The sequence below is a fragment of the Eriocheir sinensis genome, chromosome 53, assembly GCF_024679095.1.
Source record: "Eriocheir sinensis breed Jianghai 21 chromosome 53, ASM2467909v1, whole genome shotgun sequence".
NCBI classification, from domain to species: domain Eukaryota; kingdom Metazoa; phylum Arthropoda; class Malacostraca; order Decapoda; family Varunidae; genus Eriocheir; species Eriocheir sinensis.
The window spans coordinates 1,174,040-1,201,905 of NC_066561.1; positions in this window are offsets into that span (position 1 = coordinate 1,174,040).

The window sequence follows — 27,866 nt, forward strand, 5'->3', positions numbered from 1 at the left end:
TTGTTCAGGGTGGGATGCTGACCCTGGCTTAGTGTTCAGGGTGGGATGCTGACCCTGGCTTAGTGTTCAGGGTGGGATGCTGACCCTGGCTTAGTGTTCAGGTGGGATGCTGACCCTGGCTTAGTGTTCAGGGTGGGATGCTGACCTGGCTTAGTGTTCAGGGTGGGATGCTGACCCTGGCTTAGTGTTCAGGGTGGGATGCTGACCCTGGCTTAGTGTTCAGGGTGGGATGCTGACCCTGGCTTAGTGTTCAGGGTGGGATGCTGACCCTGGCTTAGTGTTCAGGGTGGGATGCTGACCCTGGCTTAGTGTTCAGGGTGGTATGCTGACCCTGGCGTAGTGTTCAGGGTGGGATGCTGACCCTGGCGTAGTGTTCAGGTGGGATGCTGACCCTGGCTTAGTGTTCAGGGTGGGATGCTGACCCTGGCTTAGTGTTCAGGGTGGGATGCTGACCCTGGCTTAGTGTTCAGGGTGGGATGCTGACCCTGGCTTACTGTTCAGGGTGGAATGCTGACCCTGGCCTACTGTTCAGGGTGGGATGCTGACCCTGGCTTAGTGTTCAGGGTGGGATGCTGACCCTGGCTTAGTGTTCAGGGTGGGATGCTGACCCTGGCTTAGTGTTCAGGGTGGGATGCTGACCCTGGCTTAGTGTTCAGGGTGGGATGCTGACCCTGGCTTAGTGTTCAGGGTGGGATGCTGACCCTGGCTTAGTGTTCAGGGTGGGATGCTGACCCTGGCTTAGTGTTCAGGGTGGGATGCTGACCCTGGCTTAGTGTTCAGGGTGGGATGCTGACCCTGGCTTAGTGTTCAGGGTGGGATGCTGACCCTGGCTTAGTGTTCAGGGTGGGATGCTGACCCTGGCTTAGTGTTCAGGGTGGGATGCTGACCCTGGCGTAGTGATCAGGTGGGATGCTGACCCTGGCTTAGTGTTCAGGGTGGGATGCTGACCCTGGCTTAGTGTTCAGGCACGGATGCTGCCCCTGGCTTAGTGTTCAGGGTGGGATGCTGACCCTGGCTTAGTGTTCAGGGTGGGATGCTGACCCTGGCTTAGTGTTCAGGGTGGGATGCTGACCCTGGCTTAGTGTTCAGGGTGGGATGCTGACCCTGGCTTAGTGTTCAGGGTGGGATGCTGACCCTGGCTTAGTGTTCAGGTGGGATTGAGACCCTGGCATAGGGTTAATGGTGGTAAGCTGACCCTCGCATCCTGTTAAGGGTGGGATGCTGACCCTGGCTTAGAGGTCAGGGTGGGATGCTGACCCTGGCTTAGTGTTCAGGTGGGATGCTGACCTGGCTTAGTGTTCAGGGTGGGATGCTGACCCTGGCTTAGTGTTCAGGGTGGGATGCTGACCTGGCTTAGTGTTCAGGGTGGGATGCTGACCCTGGCTTAGTGTTCAGGGTGGGATGCTGACCCTGGCTTAGTGTTCAGGGTGGGATGCTGACCCTGGCTTAGTGTTCAGGGGGGGATGCTGACCCTGGCTTAGTGTTCAGGGTGGGATGCTGACCCTGGCTTAGTGTTCAGGGTGGGATGCTGACCCTGGCTTAGTGTTCAGGGTGGGATGCTGACCCTGGCTTAGTGTTCAGGGTGGGATGCTGACCCTGGCTTAGTGTTCAGGGTGGGATGCTGACCCTGGCTTAGTGTTCAGGGTGGGATGCTGACCCTGACTTAGTGTTCAGGGTGGGATGCTGACCCTGAAAGCTTAGTGTTCAGGGTGGGATGCTGACCCTGGCTTAGTGTTCAGGGTGGGATGCTGACCCTGGCTTAGTGTTCAGGGTAGGATGCTGACCCTGGCTTAGTGTTCAGGGTGGGATGCTGACCCTGGCTTAGTGTTCAGGGTGGGATGCTGACCCTGGCTTAGTGTTCAGGGTTGGATGCTGACCCTGGCTTAGTGTTCAGGGTGGGATGCTGACCCTGGCTTAGTGTTCAGGGTGGGATGCTGACCCTGGCTTAGTGTTCAGGGTGGGATGCTGACCCTGGCTTAGTGTTCAGGGTGGGATGCTGACCCTGGCTTAGTGTTCAGGGTGGGATGCTGACCCTGGCTTAGTGTTCAGGGTGGGATGCTGACCCTGGCTTAGTGTTCAGGGTGGGATGCTGACCCTGGCTTAGTGTTCAGGGTGGGATGCTGACCCTGGCTTAGTGTTCAGGGTGGGATGCTGACCCTGGCTTAGTGTTCAGGGTGGGATGCTGACCATGGCTTAGTGTTCAGGGTTGATGACCCTGGCTTAGTGTTCAGGGTGGGATGCTGACCCTGGCTTAGTGTTCAGGGTGGGATGCTGACCCTGGCTTAGTGTTCAGGGTGGGATGCTGACCCTGGCTTAGTGTTCAGGGTGGGATGCTGACCCTGGCTTAGTGTTCAGGGTGGGATGCTGACCCTGGCTTAGTGTTCAGGGTGGAATGCTGACCTTGGCTTAGTGTTCAGGGTGGAATGCTGACCCTGGCTTAGTGTTCAGGGTGGGATGCTGACCCTGGCTTAGTGTTCAGGGTGGGATGCTGACCCTGGATTGGTGTTCAGGGTGGGATGCTGATCCTGGCTCAGTGTTCAGGGTGGGATGCTGACCCTGGCTTAGTGTTCAGGGTGGGATGCTGACCCTGGCTTAGTTTTCAGGTTGGGATGCTGACCCTGGTTTAGTGTTCATGGTGGGATGCTGACCCTGGCTTAGTGTTCAGGGTGGGATGCTGACCCTGGCTTAGTGTTCAGGGTGGGATGCTGACCCTGGCTTAGTGTTCAGGGTGGGATGCTGACCCTGGCCTAGTGTTCAGGTTGGGATGCTGACCCTGGTTTAGTGTTCAGGGTGGGATGCTGACCCTGGGTTAGTGTTCAGGGTAGGATGTTGACCCTGTCTTAGTGCTCAGGGTGGGATGCTGACCCTAGCTTAGTGTTCAGGGTGGGATGATGACCCTGGCTTAGTGTTCAGGGTGGGATGCTGACCCTGGCTTAGTGTTCAGGGTGGGATGCTGACCCTGGCTTAGTGTTCAGGGTGGGATGCTGACCCTGGCTTAGTGTTCAGGGTGGGATGCTGACCCTGGCTTAGTGTTCAGGGTGGGATGCTGACCCTAGCTTAGTGTTCAGGGTGGGATGCTGACCCTGGCTTAGTGTTCAGGGTGGGATGCTGATCCTGGCTTAGTGTTCAGGGTGGGATGCTGATCCTGGATTAGTGTTCAGGATGGGATGCTTACCCTGGCTTAGTGTTCAGGGTAAGATGCTGATCCTGGCTTAGTGTTCAGGGTGGGATGCTGACCCTGGCTTAGTGTTCAGGGTGGGATGCTGACCCTGGCTTAGCGTTCAGAGTGGGATGCTGACCCTGGCTTAGTGTTCAGGGTGGGATGCTGACCCTGGCTTAGTGTTCAGGGTGGGATGCTGACCCTGGCTTAGTGTTCGGGGTGGGATGCTGACCCTGGCTTAGTGTTCAGGGTGGGATGCTGACCCTGGCTTAGTGTTCAGGGTGGGATGCTGACCCTGGCTTAGTGTTCAGGGTGGGATGCTGACCCTAGATTGGTGTTCAGGGTGGGATGCTGATCCTGGCTTAGTGTTCAGGGTGGGATGCTGACCCTGGCTTAGTGTTCAGGGTGGGATGCTGACCCTGGCCTAGTGTTCAGGGTGGGATGCTGACCCTGGCTTAGTGTTCAGGGTGGTATGCTGACCCTGGCTTAGCGTTCAGGGTGGGATGCTGACCCTAGATTGGTGTTCAGGGTGGGATGCTGATCCTGGCTTAGTGTTCAGGGTGGGATGCTGACCCTGGCTTAGTGTTCAGGGTGGGATGCTGACCCTGGCTTAGTGTTCAGGTTGGGATGCTGACCCTGGTTTAGTGTTCAGGGTGGGATGCTGACCCTGGCTTAGTGTTCAGGGTGGGATGCTGACCCTGGCTTAGTGTTCAGGGTGGGATGCTGACCCTGGCTTAGTGTTCAGGTTGGGATGCTGACCCTGGTTTAGTGTTCAGGGTTGGATGCTGACCCTGGCTTAGTGTTCAGGGTGGTATGCTGACTCTGGCTTAACATTCAGGGTGGGATGTTGACCATGGCTTAGTGTTCAGGGTGGGTTGCTGACCCAGGCTTAGCGTTCAGAGTGGGATGCTGACCCTAGCTTAGTGTTCAGGGTGGAATGCTGACCCTGGCTTAGCGTTCAGAGTGGGATGCTGACCCTGACTTAGTGTTCAGGGTGGAATGCTGACCCTGGCTTAGTGTTCAGGGTGGGATGCTGACCCTGGCTTAGTGTTCAGGGTGGAATGCTGACCCTAGCTTAGTGTTCAGGGTGGAATGCTGACCCTGGCTAAGTGTTCAGAGTGGGATGCTAACCCTGGGTTAGCGTTTAGTTTGGGATGCAGACCCTTACTTAGTGCTCAGGGTGGGATGCTGACCCTGGCTTAACGTTAAGGGTGGGATGCTGACCCTGGCTTAGCGTTCAAGGTAGAATGCTGACCCTGGCTTAGTGTTCAGGGTGGGATGCTGACCCTGGCTTAATGTTTAGGGTGGGATGCTGACCCTGGCTTAGCGTTCAGGGTGGGATGCTGACCCTGGCTTAGTGTTCAGATTTGGATACTGACCCTGGCTTAGTAAACAGGTTGGGATGCAGAACCTGGCTTAACGTTCAGGGTGGGATGATGACCCTGGCTTAGTGTTCAGATTTGGATACTGACCCTGGCTTAGTAAACAGGGTGGGATGCAGAACCTGGCTTAACGTCCAGGGTGGGATGCTGACCCTGGCTTAGGGTTCAGGGTGGTATGCTGACCCTGGCTTAGTGTTCAGGGTGGTATGCTGACCCTGGCTTAGTGTTCAGGGTGGGATGCTGACCCTGGCTTAGTGTTCAGGGTGGGATACTGACCCTGGCTTAGTGTTCAGGGTGGGATACTGACCCTGGCTTAGTGTTCAGAGTGGGATGCTGACCCTAGCTTAGTGTTCAGGGTGGAATGCTGACCCTGGCTTAGTGTTCAGGGTGGGATACTGACCCTGGCTTAGTGTTCAGGTTGGGATACTGACCCTGGCTTAGTGTTCAGGGTGGGATGCTGACCCTGGCTTAGCCTGCAGAGTGGGATGCTGATCCTAGCTTAGTGTTCAGGGTGGAATGCTGACACTGGCTAAGTGTTCAGGGTGGGATGCAGACCCTGGCTTAGTGTTCAGGGTGGGATGCTGACCCTGGCTTAGTGTTCAGGGTGGGATGCTGACCCTGGCTTAGCGTTCAGGGATAGATGCTGGCCCTGGCTTAGCGTTCAGGGATAGATGCTGACCCTGGCTTAGCGTTCAAGGTAGGATGGCTTAGTAATCAGGTTGGGATGCAGAACCTGGCTTAACGTTCAGGGTGGGATGCTGACCCTGGCTTAGTGTTCAGGGTGGGATGCTGACCCTGGCTTAGTGTTCAGGGTGGGATACTGATCCTGGCTTAGTGTTCAGGGTGGGATGCTGACCCTGGCTTAGTGTTCAGGGTGGGATGCTGACCCTGGCTTAGTGTTCAGGGTGGGATGCTGACCCTGGCTTAGTGTTCACGTTGGGATGCTGGCCCTGGTTTAGTGTTCAGGGTTGGATGCTGACCCTGGCTTAGTGTTCAGGGTGGTATGCTGACTCTGGCTTAACATTCAGGGTGGGATGTTGACCATGGCTTAGTGTTCAGGGTGGGATGCAGACCCTGGCTTAATGTTCAGGGTGGGATGCTGACCATGGATTAGTGTTCAGGGTGGGATGCTGATCCTGGCTTAGTGTTCAGGGTGGGTTGCTGACCCAGGCTTAGCGTTCAGAGTGGGATGCTGACCCTAGCTTAGTGTTCAGGGAAACACACATTAAATAATGTAAATGCGTATAAAAATATGTATACAAAATACCTATGAAAAAATCTAAATTCTTATCGAATTAAATTAACAAAATACCAATAAAATAATGTAATTTTTGGATGAAAATATATATAGAAAATACAAATAAAATAATCCAAATACAAATTGAAATATACACATAAAATAATTTAATATTGAATGAAATAAATATACAAAATAAACATAAAATAATGTAAATTTGTAATGAAATATATGTACAAAATACACATAAAATAATGTAAATTTATATGAAAATATATATACAAATACACATAAAATACCATGAATTTGTATAAAAATATATATTCATAATAAATATTAAATAATTTAAATGCGTATAAAAATATATATACAAAGTACATATAAAATAATGTAAATTCGTAGCAAAATAAATCAACAAAATACCAATAAAATAATATATATTTGAATGAAAATAAATTTACAAAATACACATAACATAACTAAAATTTGTATTAAAATATATACAAAAATGTATAGAAATAATTTGAATTTGTATGAAAATAGATATACAAAATACACATAAAACTAGGTAAATTTCTTTTGAAATATATATACAAAATACCCATAAAATATTGTAAATTTGTGTCAAAATAATAAACAAATACACATAAAATAACTTAAATTTGTATGAAAAATATATTAAAAAACACATAGAATAATGTCAAATCGTATCAAAATGAATGAGCAGAATATCAATAAAATAATGTAAATTTGTATGAAAACAAAGATGCAAAATACCCATATAATGAAGCATATTTTTATAAAAATACATATGCAAAATTACACATAGAATAATTAAATTTGTATTAAAATTAATATAAAAAATGCATATACAATAAGGTAAATTTGTATTGAAAATATATGCAAAATACACATAAAAGTGTAAATTTGTTTCAAAATCTATATATGAATACACATAAAATAATATAATAATAAAATAATATATATACAAAATACACATGAAATGATGTAAATACGTATAAAAATATATATACAAAATACACATTAAATAATGTAAATTCGCGTCAAAATAAATAAACAAAATATCAATTAACGAATGTGTATTTGTATGAGAATAGATATACAAAATACACATAAAATAACATAAATTTGTATAAAACTATATACAAAAAAAAAAAAAAAAAAAAAAAAAAAAAAAATTTTATATAAATAAATATACAAAATACACATAAAATTAAGTAAATATGTATTGAAATACATATACGAAATACACATAAAATAATGTAAATTTGAATGAAAATATATAAACATATACACTGAAAATAATGTAAATTTGTATCAAATATATATACAAAATACACATTAAATAATGTAAATATGTATAAAAAAATATATACAAAACACAAATTGAATAATGTAAAATCGTATCAAAATAAATACAAAGAATATTAATAAAATAATGTAAATTTGTATGAAAATTATGATGCAAAATACTCATAAAATAACGCATTTTTTATAAAAAAATATATATACGAAAACACATAAAATATTTGAATTTGTATCAAAATAAATATATAAATTGCACATACAATAAGGTGAATTTGTATTGAAATAGATATGGAAAATACATATAAAACAATGTAAATTTGTTTCAAAATATATATAGGAATACACATAAAATAACGTAGATTTCAATAAAAATATATAAACAAAATACACATAAAATTAAGTAAATACGTATAAAAAAATGTATTCAAAATACACATAAAATAATGTAAACTCGTATGAAAATAAATAAACATAATACTAATAAAAGAATGTGTGTTTGTATAAATATAAATATACAAAATACACATAAAATAACGTAAATTTGTATAAAACTATAAACAAAAATACACAAAAGTAATTAAATTTGTATGAAAATAGATTTACAAAATACACATAAAATAAGCTAAATTTGAATTGTAATATATATACAAAATACATAAAATAATGTAAATTTGTATCAAAATACTTATACAAATACACATATAATAACGTAAATTTGTATAAAAATATATTAACAAAATAGACATTAAATAATGTAAATACGTATAAAAAAATATGTACAAAATACACAAATAATCATGTTATTCGTATCAAATTAAATAAACAAAATACCAATAAAATAATGTAAATTTGTATGAGAAAACATATACAAAATACACATAAATAACGCAGATTTCAATAAAAATATATGTACAAAAATGCACATAAAATAAAGTAAATTTGCATAAAAATATATATACAAAACACACATGTGTATTTTGTGTATATTTTTTATACAAATGTATGTTATTTTATGTGTGTTTGTTTTCATTTCATACAAATTTACATTCTTTTATGTGTATTTTGTATATGTATTTAAATACAAATTTAACTAATTATATGTGTATTTTGTATATCTATTTTCATACAAATTGAAATTATTTTTGTGTTTTTTTTAGTATATATTTTTATTCAAATTTTCGCTATTTTATGTGTATTTTGTATATTTATTTTCCTATAAATATACTTTCTTTTTCCGGAATTTTGTTTATTTATTTTGATACGACTTTACATTATTTTAGGGGTATTTGGTATATATATTTTTATATTTATTTACATCATTTTATATGTATTTTGTATGCATATTTTCATAGAAATTTACTCTATTTTATGTGTATTCGTATATATCTTTTGATACAAATTTACATTATTTATGTGTATTTTGTACATCTATTTTAATACAAATTTACTTTATTGTATGTGCATTTTGTATATTTATTTTAATACAAATTAAATTATTTAATGTGTATTTTTGCATATATATTTTTATGCAAATATGCGTTATTATATGAGCATTTTGCATCTTTATTTTCATAGAAATTTACATTATTTTATTGATATTCTGTTTATTTATTTTGATACGATTTAACACTATTCTATGTGTATTTTGTATATATATTTTTTTATACATATTTACATTATTTAATGTTTATTTTGTATATATATTTAATCCAAATTTACGTTGTTTTATGAGTATTTGTTAATATATTTTCATACAAATTTACATTATTTTATGTGTATTTTTATATGTATTTTAATACAAATTTGCCTAATTTTACGTGTATTTTGCATATCTATTTTCAAACTAATTTAAACTATTTTTGTGTATTTTTGTATATATTTTTATACAAATTTTAGATCTTTTATTTGTATTTTGTATATATATATTTACCTACAAATATACATTCTTTTATTGAAATTTTGTCTATTTATTTTGATACGAATTTATATTATGTGTATTTTGTATATATACTTTTCTACGTATTTAAATTATTTTATGTGTATTTTGTTTATACATTTTCATAAAAATTTACGTTATTTTCTTGTGTGTATTCGTATATATTTTGATACAAATTTTATACAAATTCATGTTATTTTATGTGTATTTGTATAGATATTTTCATACAAATTTAGATGTGTATTTTGTATACATTGTTTTATACGTATTTATTTAATTTTATGTGTATTTTTTATATATATTTTAATAGAAATCTACGTTATTTTGTGTATTCGTATATATATTTTTAAACAAATTTACATAGTTTTATATGTATTTTGCATATCTATTTCAATACAAATTTACCTTAATGAATGTGCATTTTGTATATTTATTTTAATACAAATTTAAATATTTTATGTGTATTTTGGTATATATATATTTTCTAAAAAATGCCTTATTTTATGGGTATTTTGCATCTTTATTTTCATACAATTTTACATTATTTTATTAATATTCTGTGTATTTATTTTGATACGATTTTACCCTATTCTATTTGTGTTTTGTATATATTTTTTTCATTCATATTTGCATTATTTAATGTGTATTTTGTATATATATTTTATACAAATTTACGTTATTTAAAGTGTATTTGTTTATGTATTTTCATTCAAATTTACATTATTTTCTGTGTATTTTGTATATGTATTTCAATACAAATTTACCTAATTTTATGTGTATTTTGTATATATATTTTCATACAAATTTAAACTATTTTTGTGTATTTTTGTATGTATTTTTTATATATATTTCTATAGAAAACTACGTTTTTTTTTTATGTGTATTGGTATATATATTTTGAAATAAATTTACCTTGTTTTATGTGTGTTTTGCATATCTATTTCAATACAAATTTACCATATTGTTTGTTCATTTTGTATATTAATTTTGAAACAAATTTAATTATTCTTTGTGTATTTTTGACTATGTATTTTTATAAAAAATATGCTTTATTTTATGGGTATTTTGCATCTTTATTTTCATACAAATTTACATTATTTTATTGACATTCTGTGTATGTATTTTGATACAATTTTACATTATTCTATGTGTATTTTGTATATATATTTTATAAAAATGTAAGCTAAATTTGAATTGAAATATATATACAAAATACATAAAATAATGTAAAATTGTATCAAAATATTTATACAAATACATATATAATAACGTAAATTTCTTAAAAAATATATAAACAAAATACACATTAAAAAAAGTAAATACGTATAAAAAAATATGTACAAAATACACATATAATCATGTAATTCGTATCAAAATAAATAAGCAAAATACCAATAAAATAATGTAAATTTGTGTGAGCAAACATATACAAAATACAAATAAAATAACGCAAATTTCTATAAAAATATATGTACAAAAATGCACATAAAATAAAGTAAATTTGCATAAAAATATATATACAAAATAAACATTAGATAATGTAAATGAGTAAAAAAATATGTATACAAAATACCTATGAAATAATCTAAATTCGTATCGAATTAAATTAAGAAAATACCAATAAAATAATGTAATTTTGGATGAAAATATATATAGAAAATACACATAAAATAACCTAAATACAAATACAAATTGCCACATAAAATAATTTAAAATTGAATGAAATAAATATAAAAAATAAACATAAAATAAGGTAAATTTGTAATGAAATATATGTAAAATTACACATAAAATAATATAAATTTGAATGAAAATATATATACAAATACACATAAAATAACATGAATTTGTATAAAATTTGTAAACCAAATATATACGAATACACACAATAAAATAACGTAATTTTTTATGAAAATATATATACAAAATACACATAAAATAATGTAAATACGTAGAAAAATATATATATAAAATACACATAAAATAATGTAAATATGTGACGAAAATATATACAAAATACACCTAGGATAATGTAAAATTGTATCAATATAAATGTACAGAATATCAATAAAGTAATGTAAAAATGAAAACAAAGATGTAAAATACCCATAAAATTACTCATATTTAAAAAAAATATATATACACAAATACACATCAAATAATTAAATTTGTATTAAAATAAATATACAAAATACACATACAATAAGGTAAATTTTTATTGAAATAGATATGCTAAATACACATAAAATAATATAAATTTGTATCAAAACATATACGAATACACAAAATAAAATAACGTAATTTTTTTTGAAAATATATATACAAAATACACATAAAATAATGTAAATACGTAGAAAAATATATATTTAAAATACACATAAAATAATGTAAATTCGTATCAAAATGAATAAACAAAATTCCAATAAAAGAATGTATATTTGTAGGAAAATATATATACAAAATACAAATAAAATAACTAAAATTTGTATAAAAATATATACAAAAATACACAAAAATAATTTAAATTTGTTTGAAAATAGATATGCAAACTACACATAAAATTAGGCAAATTTGAATTGAAATACATATACAAAATACACATTAAATAAAGTAAAATAAAATGTATAAAATATATAAGATATATAAACAAATACATATAAAATAACGTACATTTGCATCAAATATATATACATAATATATATTAAATAATGTAAATATGTATAAAAATAGATATACAAAATACACATAGAATAATGTAAAATCGTTTCAAAATAAATAAACAGAATATAAATAAAATAATGTAAATTTGTATGAAAATAAAGATGCAAAATACCCATATAATAACGCATATTTGTTTAAAAATATACATACAAAAAAACACATAAAATAATTGAATTTGTATTAAAATAAATAGGGAAAATACACATCAATAATGTAAATTTGTATCAAAATATATATACGAATTCACATAAAATAGAGTAAATTTCTATGAAAATATACATACAAAATACATTTAAATGATGTAAATAAGTATAAAAATATATATACCAAATACATCTAAAATAATGTAAATTCGTATCAAAATAAATAGACAAAATTCAGATAAAAGAACGTATATTTGTAGGAAAATAAATATACAAAATACACATAAAATAACGAGAATTTGTATAAAAATATATACAAAAATACACAAAAATAGTTTCAATTTGTATGAAAATAGATATACAAAATACACATATAATTAGTTAAATTTGTATTTAAATACATGTACAAAATACACATGAAATAATGTAAATTTGTATGAAATGAAAACAAATACACATAATATAACGTACATTTTTATAAAATATATAAACAAAATACACATAGAATAATGTAAAATTGTATCAAAATAAATACAAAGAATGTCAATAAAATAATGTAAATTTGTATGAAAATAAAGATGCAAAATACCCATAAAATAAAGCATATTTTTATAAAAATACATATACAAAAATACACATAGAATAATTAAATTTGTATTAAAATTAATATACAAAATGCACATACAATATGGTAAATTTGTATTGAAATAGATATGCAAAACACACATAAAACAAGGTAAATTTATTTCAAAATATATATACGAATACACATAAAAAAACGTAAATTTCTATAAAAATATATATAAAAAATACATACAAAAATACACAAAAATAATTTAAATTTGTATGAAAATAAACATACAAAATACACATAAGATTAGGTAAACTTGTATTGAAATACATATACAAAATACACATAAAATAATGTAAATTTGAATGAAAATACATAAACAAATACTCTTAAAATAACGTAAATTTTGTTTAAAATATATATACAAAATACAAATTAAATAATGTAAATATGTATTAAAAAATATATACAAAACACAAATAGAATAATGCAAAATCGTATCAAAATAAATACACAGAATATTAATAAAATAATGTAAATGTGTATGAAAATAAAGAAGCAAAATGCCCATAAAATTACGCATTTTTTTTTAAATATATATACCAAAATACACATAAAAAATAAATTTGTATTAAAATAAATATACAAAATACACATACAATAACGTAAATTTGTATTGAAATAGATATGCAAAATACAAATAAAACAATGTAAATTTGTTTCAAAATATATATACGAATACACATAAAATAACGTAGATTTCTATAAAAATATATATACAAAATACACATAAAATGAAGTAAATACGTATAAAAAAATGTATACAAAATACACATAAAATAATGTAAATTCGTATCAAAATAAATAAACAAAATACCAATAAAAGAATGTGTATTTGTATAAATATAAATATACAAAATACACATAAAATAACGTAAATTTATATAAAACTATATACAAAAATACACAGAAGTAATTAAATTTGTATGAAAATAGATATACAAAATACACAAAAAATAAGCTAAATTTGAGTTGAAATATATATACAAAATACATAAAATAAAGTATATTTGTATCAAAATATTTATACAAATACACATATAATAACGTAAATTTGTATAAAAATATATTAACAAAATACACATTAAATAATGTAAATACGTATAAAAAAATATGTACAAAATACACATATAATCATGTAATTCGTATCAAAATAGATAAACAAAATACCAATAAAATAATAAATTTGTATGAGAAAACATATACAAAATACACATAAAATAACGAAGATTTCTATAAAAATATATGTACAAAAATGCACATAAAATAAATTTGCATAAAAATATATATACAAAACACACATTAGATAATGTAAATGAGTATAAAAATATGTATACAAAATACCTATCAAATAATCTAAATTCGTATCGAATTAAATAAACAAAATACCAATAAAATAATGTAATTTTGGATGAAAATATATATAGAAAATACACATAAAATAACCTAAATACAAATACAAATATACACATAAAATAATTTAAAATTGAATGAAATAAATATACAAAATAAACATAAAATAAGGTAAATTTGTAATGAAATATATGTAAAAATACACATGAAATAATATAAATTTGTATGAAAATATATATACAAATACACATAAAATAACATGAATTAGTATAAAAATATATTCAAAATAAACATTAAATAATGTATAAAAATATATATACAAAGTACATATAAAATAAGGTAAATTCGTATCAAAATAAATCAACAAAATACAAATAAAATAATATATGTTTGAATAAAAAAAAATTATAAAATACACAACACATAAGGAAAATTTGTATTAAAATATATACAAAAATACCCAGAAATAATTTGAATTTGTATGAAAATAGATATACAAAATACAAATAAAACTAGGTAAATTTCTTTTGAAATATATATACAAAATACCCATAAGATATTGTAAATTTGTGTCAACATATATTAACAAATACACGTAACGTAACGTAACGTAACGTAACGTAAATTTGTATAAAATATATATACAAAATACATATTAAATTAAGGAAAAATGTATAAAAAAATATATGCAAAATACACATAGAATAATGTAAAATCGTATCAAAATAAATGAACAGAATATCAATAAAATAATGTAAATTTCTATGAAAATAAAGATGCAAAATACCCATAAAATAACGCATATTTGTATAAAAATATATATGCAAAAATACACATAAAATAGTTAAATTTGTATTAAAATAAATATACAAAATGCACATACAATAAGATAAATTTGTATTGAAATAGATATGCAAAATACACATCAAATAATGTAAATTTGTATTAAAATATATATACGAAAACACATAAAATAACGTAAATTTCTATGAAAATATATATAAAAAATACACATAAAATGATGTAAATACGTATAAAAATATATATACAAAATACACGTAAAATAAGGTAAATTCGTATCAAAATAAATAAACAAAATTCCAATAAAAGAATGTATATTTGTAGGAAAATATATATACAAAATACAAATAAAATAACTAAAATTTGTATAAGAATATATAAAAAAATACACAAAAATAATTTAAATTTGTTTGAAAATAGATATGCAAAATACATGTAGTAAATAATGTAAATAATGTAAATTTGTATGAAAATATATAAACAAATACACATAAAATAACGTAAATTTGGAAAAAAATATATATACAAAATATACATTAAACATTTCAAATATGTAAAAAAAAATATATACAAAATACTCATAAAATAATGTTAAATCGTATCAAAATAAATAAACAGAATATCAATAAAATAATGTAAATTTGTATGAAAATAAAGATGCAAAATACCCATATAATAACGCATATTTGTATAAGAATATATATACAAAAATACATATAAAATAATTAAATTTGTATTAAAATAAAAATACAAAATGCACACACAATAAAGTAAATTTGTATTGCAATAGATATGCAAAATACACATCAATAATGTAAATTTGTATCAATGTATATATATATATATATATATATATATATATATATATATATATATATATATATATATATATATATATATATATATATATATATATATACGAATACTCATAAAAGAGAGTAAATTTCTATGAAAATATACATACAAAATATATATAAAATGATGTAAATAAGTATAAAAATATATATACCAATTATGCCTGAAATAATGTAAATTCGTATCAAAACAAATAAACAAAATTCCGATAAAAGAACGTATATTTGAAGGAAAATAAATATACAAAATACACATAAAGTAACGAAAATTTATATAAAAATTTCTACAAAAATAAACAAAAATAATTCAATTTGTATGAAAATAGATATACAAAATACACATATAATTAATTAAATTTGTATTTAAATACTTGTACAAAAATCAAACAAAATAATGTAAATTTGTATGAAATGAAAACAAATACACATAAAGTAAAATATATATATCTATATATATATATATATATATATATATATATATATATATATATATATATATATATATATATATATATATATATATATTTATATATACCAATAAAATAATATAATTTTGGATAAAAATATGTATAAAAAACACACATAAAATTACCTAAATACAAATACAAATATACACATAAAATAATTTAAAATTGAATGAAATAAATATACAAAATAATCATAAAATAAGGTAAATTTGTAATGAAAAATTTGTAAAAATACACATAAAATAATATAAATTTGTATGAAAATATATATACAAATACACATAAAATAACATGAATTTGTATAAAATTTGTATCAAAATAAATACGAATACACACAATAAAATAATGTAAATTTTTATTAAAATATATATACAAAATACACATAAAATAATGTATTCATTAAATAATGTAAATTCGTGTCAAAATAAATAAAGAAAATATCAATAAAAGAATGTGTATTTGTATGAAAATACATATACAAAATACACATAAAATAACGTAAATTTGTATAAAACTATATACAAAAAAAAAAAAAAAAAAAAAAAAAAATTTGTATGAAAATAAATATACAAAATACACATAAAATTAGGTAAATTTGTATTGAAATACATATACAAAATACACATAAAATAATGTAAATATGAATGAAAATATATAAGCAAATACACTTAAATTAACGTAAATTTGTATAAAATATATATACAAAATACTCATTAAATAATGTAAATATGTATAAAAAAAAATATATATATATATATACAAAACACAAATAGAATAATGTAAAATCGTATCAAAATAAATACACAGAATGTTAATAAAATAATGTAAATTTGTATGAAAATAAAGATGCAAAATACCCATAAAATAACGCATTTTTTATAAAATATATATATATATATATATATATATATATATATATATATATATATAGATATATATATATATATATATATATATATATATATATATATATATATATATATATATATATATATATATATATATATATACCAAAATACACATAAAATATTTAAATTTGTATTACAATAAATATACAAAATGCTCTTACAATAAGGTAAATTTGTATTGAAAAAATATGAAAAATACACATAAAACAATGTAAATTTGTTAGAAAATATATATACGAATACACATAAAATAACGTATATTTCAATAGAAATATATATACAAAATACACATGAAATGACGTAAATAGGTATAAAAATATATATTCAAAATATACATTAAATAATGTAGATTCGTGTCAATAAAAGAATGTGTATTTGTATTTAAAATAGATATACAAAATACACATAAAATAACCTAAATTTGTATAAAACTATATACAAAAATACACAAAAAATAATTTAAATTTGTATGAAAATAAATATACAAAATACACATAAAATTAGGAAAATTTGTATTGAAATACATATACAAAATACACATAAAATAATAATTAAATTTGAATGAAAAATATATAAACAAATACACTTAAGATAACGTAAATTTTTATAAAATATATATACAAAATACACATTAAATAATGTAAATATGTATAATATATATATATATATATATATATATATATATATATATATATATATATATATATATATATATATATATATATATATATATATATATATATATATATATATATATATATATATATATATATATATATATATATATATATATATATATATATATATATATATATATATATATATATATATAACACAAATAGAATAATGTAAAATCGTATCAAAATAAATACACAGAATATTAATAAAATAATGTAAATTTGTATGAAAATTAAGATGCAAAATACCCATAAAATAACGCATTTTTTATAAAAATATATATAACAAAATACACATAAAATATTTGAATTTGTATTAAAATAAATATACAAAATGCACATACAATAAGGTAAATTTGTATTAAAATAGATATGCAAAATACATATAAAACAATATAAATTTGTTTCAAAATATATATACGAATACACATAAAATAACGTAGATTTCTAAAAAAAATATATATATATATATATATATATATATATATATATATATATATATATATATATATATATATATATATATATATATATATATATATATAAAATACACATAAAATTACGTAAATACGTATATAAAAATGTATACAAAATACAAATAAAATAATGTAAATTCGTATCAAAATAAATAAACAAAATACCAATAAAAGAATGTGTATTTGTATAAATATAATTATACAAAAACTACATAAAATAACGTAAATTTATATAAAACTATATACAAAAATACACAAAAGTAATTAAATTTATATGAAAATAGATATACAAAATACACGCAAAATACATATAAAATAAAGCATATTTTTATAAAAATACATATACAAAAATACACATAGAATAATTAAATTTGTATTAAAATTAATATACAAAATGCATATACAATAAGGTAGATTTGTATTGAAAAAATATGCAAAATACACATAAAACAGTGTAAATTTGTTTCAAAATCTATATACGAATACTCATAAATCAACGTAGATTTCTATAGAAATATATATACAAAATACACATCAAATGATGTAAACACGTATAAAAATATATATATAAAATATACATTATATAATGTAAACTCGCGTCAAAATAAATAAACAAAATATCAATAAAAGAATGTGTATTTGTGTGAAAATAGATATACAATATACACATAAAATCAACTAAATTTGTATAAAATTATATACAAAAATACACAAAAATAATTTAAATTTGTATGAAAATAAATATACAAAATACACATAAAATTAGGTACATTTGTATTGAAATACATATACAGAATACATATAAAATAATAGTTGAATTTGAATGAAAATAAAAAAACAAATACTCTTAAAATAACGTAAATTTGTATAAAATATACATACAAAATACACATTAAATAACGTATATATGTATAAAAAAATATATAAACAAAACACAAATAGAATAATGTAAAATCGTATCAAAATAAATACACAGAATATTAATAAAATAATGTAAATTTGTATGAAAATTAAGATGCAAAATACCCCAAAAATAGCGCATTTTTTATAAAAATATATATACCAAGACACACATAAAATATTTGAATTTTTATTAAAATAAATATACAAAATGCACATACAATAAGGTAAATTTGTATTGAAATAGATATGCACAATACATATAAAACAATGTAAATTTGTTTCAAAATATATATACGAATACACATAAAATAACGTAGATTTCTACATAAAATGAAGTAAATACGTATAAAAAAAGGTATACAAAATACACATAAAATAATGTAAACTCGTATCAAAATAAATAAACAAAATACTAATAAAAGAATGTGTATTTGTATAAATATAAATATACAAAATACACATAAAATAATGTAAATTTATATAAAACTATTTGCAAAAATACACAAAAGTAATTAAATTTGTGTGAAAATAGATATACAAAATACCATAAAATAAGCTAAATTTGAATTGAAATATATATGCAAAATACATAAAACAATGTAAATTTGTATCAAAATATTTATACAAATACACATATAATAACGTAAATTTGTTTAAAAATATATAAACAAAATACACATTAAATAATGTAAATACGTATAAAAAAATATGTACAAAATACACATATAAGCATGTAATTCGTATCAAAATAAATGAATAAAATACCAATAAAATAATGTAATTTTGTATGAGAAAACATATACAAAATACTCATAAAATAACGCAAATTTCTATAAAAATATATGTACAAAAATGCACATAAAATAAAGTAAATTTGCATAAAAAATATATACACAAAACACACATTAGATAATGTAAATGAGTATAAAAATATGTATACAAAATACCTATGAAAAAATCTAAATTCGTATCGAATTAAATTAAAAAAATACCTAGAAAATAATGTAATTTTGGATGAAAATATATATAGAAAATACACATAAAATTACATAAATACAAATACAAATATACACAAAAATAGTTTACGATTGAATGAAATAAATATACAAAATAATCATAAAATAAGGTAAATTTGTAATGAAAACTATGTAAAAATACACATTAAATAATATAAATTTGTATGAAAATATATATACAAATACACATAAAATAACATGAATTTGAATAAAATTTGTATCAAAATAAATACGAATACACACAATAAAATAATGTAAATTTTTATTAAAATATATATACAAAATACACATAAAATAATGAAATACGTAGAAAAATATATATACAAAATACACATAAAATAATGAAAACTCGTATCAAAATAAATGAACTAAATTCCAATAAAAGAATGTATATTTGTAGGAAAATAAATATTCAAAATACAAATAAGATAACTAAAATTTGTACAAAAATATACACCAAAAAACACAAAAATAATTTAAATTTGTTTGAAAATAGATTTGCAAAATACACATAAAACTAGGCAAATTTGTATTGAAATACATATACAAAATACACATAAAATAATGTAAATTTGTATGAAAATATATAAACAAATACACATAAAATAATGTAAATTTGGATAAAATATATATACAAAATATACATTAAATAATGTAAATATGTATAAAAATATATACACAAAATACACATAGAATAATGTTAAATCGTATCAAAATAAATAAACAGAATATCAATAAAATAATATAAATTTGTATGAAAATAAAGATGCAAAATACCCATATAATAACGCATATTTGCATAAAAATATATATACAAAAATACACATGAAATAATTAAATTACATACATACAAAAAAACACATAAAATAATTGAATTTGTATTAAAATAGATATACATAATGCACATACAATAAAGTAAATTTGTATGGAAATAGATATGGAAAATACACATCAATAATGTAAATTTGTATAAAAAAATATATACGAATACACATAAAATAGAGTAAATTTCTATGAAAATATACATACAAAATACATATAAATTTATTTAAATAGTATAAAAATATATATATAAAAATACACCTAAAATAATGTAAATTCGTATCAAAATAAATAAACAAAATTCCGATAAAAGAACGTATATTTGTAGGAAAATAAATATACAAAATACACATAAAATAATGAGAATTTGTATAAAAATATATACAAAAAAAAAAAAAAAAAAAAAATTCAATTTGTATGAAAATAGATATACAAAATACACATATAATTAGTTAAATTTGTCTTTAAATACATGTACAAAATACACATAAAATAATGTAAATTTGTATGAAATGAAAACAAATACATATAAAATAACGTACATTTGTATAAAATACATATACAAAATAAACATAGAATAATATAAAATCGTATCAAAATAAATACACAGAATATCAATAAAATAATGTAAATTTTTATGAAAATAAAGATGCAAATACCCATAAAATAAAGAATTTTTTTTTAAAAATACATATACAAAAATACATATTTAAATATTAAATTTGTATTAAAATTAATATACAAAATGCACATACAATAAGGTGAATTTGTATTGAAATAATATGCAAAATACACATAAAACAATGTAAATTTGTTTCAAAATACATATACGAATACACTTAAAATAACGTAGATTTCTATAGAAATATATATACAAAATATACATTAAATAATGTAAATTCGTGCCAAAATAAATAAATAAAATATCAATAAAAGAATTTGTATTTCTATGAAAATAGATATACAAAATACACATAAAATAACCTAAATTTGTATAAAACTATATACAAAAATACACAAAAAAGAATTTAAATTTGTTGTTTTTATGTGTATTTTGTATATGTTTTCTCATACAAATTTACATTATTTTATTGGTATTTTGTTTATTTATTTTGATACGAATTACGTTATTATATGTGTATTTTTTACAATTTTTTTATACGTATTTACATTATTTAATGAGTATTTATTTTATATATTTTTTATACAAATTCTCTTTATTATATGTGTATTTTTATAAATATCTTGATACAAATTTACATTATTTTATGTACTTTGTAGATATATTTCAATTCAAATTTAGCTTATTTTATGTGTATTTTGTATATCTAATTTCATATTAATTTAATTATTTTGTGTATTTTTGTGTATAGTTTTATACAAATTTACGTTATTTAATGTGCATTTTCTATATTTATATACACAGAGTATCAATAAAATAATGTAAATTTGTATGAAAATAAATATTCAAAATACCCATAAAATAAAGCATATTTTTAAAAAAATACATATACAAAAATACTCATAGAATAATTAAATTTGTATTAAAATTAATATACAAAATGCACATACAATAAGGTAAATTTGTATTGAAAAAATATGCAAAATACACATAAAACAGTGTAAATTTGTTACAAAATATATATACGAACACACATAAAATAACGTAGATTTCTATAAAAATATATATACAAAATACACATGAAATGATGTAAATACGTATAAAAATATATATACAAAATACACATTAAATAATGTAAATTCGCGTCAAAATAAATAAACAAATTATCGATAAAAGAATGTGTATTTGTATGAAAATAGATATACAATATACACATAAAATAACTTAAATTTGTATAAAAATACATGCAAAAATACACAAAAATAATTTAAACTTGTATGAAAATAAATATACAAAATACTCATAAAATTAGGTAAATTTGTGTTGAAATACGTATACAAAATACACATATAATAATGTAAATTCGAAGGAAAATACATAAACAAATACACTTAAAATAACGTAAATTTGTATAAAATATATATATAAATTACAAATTAAATAATGTAAATATGTATAAAAAAAATATATACAAAACACAAATAGAATAATATAAAATCGTATCAAAATAAATACACAGAATAATAATAAAAATAATGTAGATTTGTATGAAAATAAAGAAGAAAAATACAAATAAAATAATGCATTTTTTTTTAAATAGATATACCAAAATACACATAAAAAATTCAAATTTGTATTAAAATAAATATACAAAATACACATACACTAATTTAAATTTGTATTGAAATAGATATGCAAAATACATATAAAACAATGTAAATTTGTTTCAAAATATATATACGAATACACATGAAATAACGTTGATTTCTATGAAAATATATATACAAAATACACATAAAATGAAGTAAATACGTATAAAAAAAGGTATTCAAAATACACATAAAATAATGTAAACTCGTATCAAAATAAATAAACAAAATACCAATAAAAGAATGTGTATTTGTATAAATATAAATATAAAAAATACGAATAAAATAACGTAAATTTATATAATACTATATACAAAAATACACAGAAGTAATTAAATTTGTATGGAAATAGATATATAAAATACACACAAAATAAGCTAAATTTGAATTGAAATATATATACAAAATACATAAAATAAAGCAAATTTGTATCAAAATATTTATACAAATACACATATGTAAAAAAATATATAAACAAAATACACATTAAATAATGTAAATACGTATAAAAAAATATATACAAAATACACATATAATCATGTAATTCGTATGAAAATAAATAAACAAAATACCAATAAAATAATGTAAATTTGTATGAGAAAACATATACAAAATACACATAAAATAACGTAAATTTCTATAAAAAATATATGTACAGAAATGCACATAAAATAAATTTGCATAAAAATATATATACAAAACACACATTAGATAATGTAAATGAGTATAAAAATATGTATACAAAATATCTATGAAATAATCTAAATTCGCATCGAATTAAATTAAGAAAATACCAATAAAATATTGTAATTTTGAAAAAAATATATATAGAAAATAAATATAAAATAACCTAAATACAATTACAAATATACACATAAAATAATTTAAAATTTAATGAAATAAATATACAAAATAAACATAAAAAAAGGTAAATTAATATTGAAATAAATGTAAAAATGCACATAAAATAATATAAATTTGTATGAAAATATATATACAAATACACATGAAATAACATGAATTTGTAGAAAATTTGTATCAAAATATATACGAATACACACAATAAAATAACGTAAATTTTTATGAAAATGTATATACAAAATACACATAAAATAATTTAAATACGTAGAAAATTATATATACAAAATACACATAAAATAATGTAAATTCGTATCAAAATAAATGAACAAAATTCCAATAAAAGAATATATATGTGTAGGAAAATATATATACAAAATACAAATAAAAGAACTAAAAATTGTATGAAAATATATACAAAAATACACAAAAATAAACTAAATTTGTTTGAAAATAGATATGCAAATTACACATAAAATTAGGCAAATTTGCATTGAAATACATATACAAAATACACATAAAATAAAGTAAGTTTGTTTGAAAATATATAAACAAATACACATAAAATAACGTAAATTTGGATAAAATATATTTACAAAATAAACATTAAATAATGTAAATATGTATAAAAAAATAAAATACAGAATACACAAAAATAGATATGCAAAATACATATAAACAATGTAAATTTGTTTCAAAATATATATACCATTATACATGAAATAAGGAAGATTTCTATAAAAATATATATACAAAATACACATAAAATTAAGTAAATACGTATAAAAAAATGTATACAAAATACACATAAAATAATGTAAATTCGTATCAATATAAATAAACAAAATACCAATAAAAGAATGTGGGTTTGTATAAATATAAATATACAAAATACACATTACATAACGTAAATTTGTTTAAAACTATACACAAAAATACACATAAGTAACTAAATTTGTATGAAAATAGATATACAAAATACACATAAAATAAGCTAAATTTGAATTCAAAAATATATACAAAGTATATAAAATAATGTAAATTTGTATCAAAATATTTGTAATAATACATATATAATAAAGTGAATTTGTATAAAAATATATAAACAAAATACTCATTAAATAATGTAAATACGTTTAAAAAAATTTTTACAAAATACACTTATAAAAATGTAATTCGTATCAAAATAAACAAAATACCAATAAAATAATGTAAATTTGTATTAGAAAACATATACAAAATACACAAAATAACGTAAATTTCTATAAAAATAGATGTACAAAAATGCACATAAAATAAAGTAAATTGTATAAAAAAAATAAAAAAAAAATAAATATTATATATATATATATATATATATATATATATATATATATATATATATATATATATATATATATATATATATATATATATATATATATATAGAAAACACACATTAAATAATGTACACGCGTATAAAAATATGTATACAAAATACCTATGAAATAATCTATATATATGTATATATACATATACGTATATATGTAAGAAAATATATATACAAAATACAAATCAAATAACTAAAATTTGTATAAAAATATATAGAAAAATACACAAAAATAATTTAAATTTGTTTGAAAATAGATATGCAAAATACATATAAAATTAGGCAAATTTGTATTGAAATACATATACAAAATACACATAAAATAATGTAAATTTGTATAAAAATATATAAACAAATACATATAAAATAACGTAAATTTGGATCAAATATATATACAAAATAAACATTAAATAATGTAAATATGTATAAAAAAATATATATACAAAATACACATAGAATAATGTTAAATCGTATCAAAATAAATAAACAGAATATCAATAAAATAATGTAAATTTGTATGAAAATAAAGATGCAAAATACCCATATAATAACACATATTTGCATAAAAATATATATACAAAAATACACATAAAATAATTTAATTTGTATTAAAATAAATATACAAAATGCACATACAATAAAGTACATTTGTATTGAAATATATATGCAAAATAAACATAAATAATGTAAATTTGTATCAAAGTATATATACGAATACACAAAGATGCAAAATACCCATAAAATAACGCTTTTTTTATAAAATATATATATACCAAAATACATATAAAATATTTAAATTTGTATTAAAATAAATATACAAAATGCACATTCATTAAGGTAAATTTGTATTGAAATAAATATGCAAAATACATATAAAACAATGTAAATTTGTTTCAAAATATATATATATATATATATATATATATATATATATATATATATATATATATATATATATATATATATATATATATATATATATATATATATATATATATAAGAAAACACTAAATAACGTAGATTTCTATAAAAATATATATGCAAAATACTCATAAAATTAAGTAAATAAGTATAACAAAATGTATACAAAATACACATAAAATAATGTAAATTGGTATCAAAATAGATAAACAAAATACCAATTAAAGAATGAGTATTTGTATAAATAAAAATATACAAAATACACATAAAATAACGTAAATTTGTATAAAACTTTATAAAAAAATATACAGAAGTAATTAAATTTGTATGAAAATAGATATACAAAATACACTTACAATAAGCTAAATTTGAATTGAAATATATATACAAAATACATAAAATAATGTAAATTTGTATCAAACTATTATACAAATACACATATAATAACGTAAATTTGTATAAAAATATATAAACAAAATACACATTAAATAATGTAAATACGTATAAAAGATATTTACAAAATACACATATAATAATGTAATTCGTATCAAAATAAATAAACAAAATACCAATAAAATAAAGTAAATATGTATGAGAAAACATATACAAAATACACATAAAAGAACGGAAAATTCTATAAAAATATATGTACAAAAATGCACATAAAATGAAGTAAATTTGTAAAAACTATATTTAAAAAACTAATATTAAATAATATAAATGCGTATAAAAATATGTGTACAAAATACACATGAAATAATTTAAATTCGTTTCGAAATAAATAAACAAAATATCAATAAAATAATGGATATATATATATATATATATATATATATATATGTATATATATATATATATATATATATATATATATATATATATATATATATATATATATATATATATATATATATATATATATATATATATATATATATATAAAATACATAAAATAACCTAAATACAAATACAAATATACACATAAAATAATTTAATATTAAATGAAATAAATATACAAAATAAACATAAAATAAGGTAAATTTGTAATGAAGTAAATGCAGAAAATACACATAAAATAATGTAAATTGATATGAAAATATATATACAAATACACATTAAATACCATGAATTTGTATAAAAAAATATACTCAAAATAAATATTAAATAATGTAAATGCGTATAAAAATATATATACAAAGTACATATAAAATAATGTAAATTCGTATCAAAATAAATCAACAAAATACCAATAAAATAATATATATTTGAATGAAAAGAAATTTACAAAATACACATAACTCAAATTTGTATTAAAATATTTACAAAAATACATAGAAATAATTTGAATTTTTATGAAAATAGATATACAAGATACGCGTAAAACTAGGTAAATTTCTTTTGAAATATATATACAAAATACACATAAAATATTATAAATTTGTGTCAAAATATATAAACAAATACACATAAAATAATGTAAATTTGTATGAAAATAATATACAAAATACATATAGAATAAAGTCAAATCGTATCAAAATGAATGAGCAGAATATCAATAAAATAATGTAAATTTGTATGAAAATAAAGATGCAAAATACCCATGAAATAAAGCATATTTTTATAAAAATACA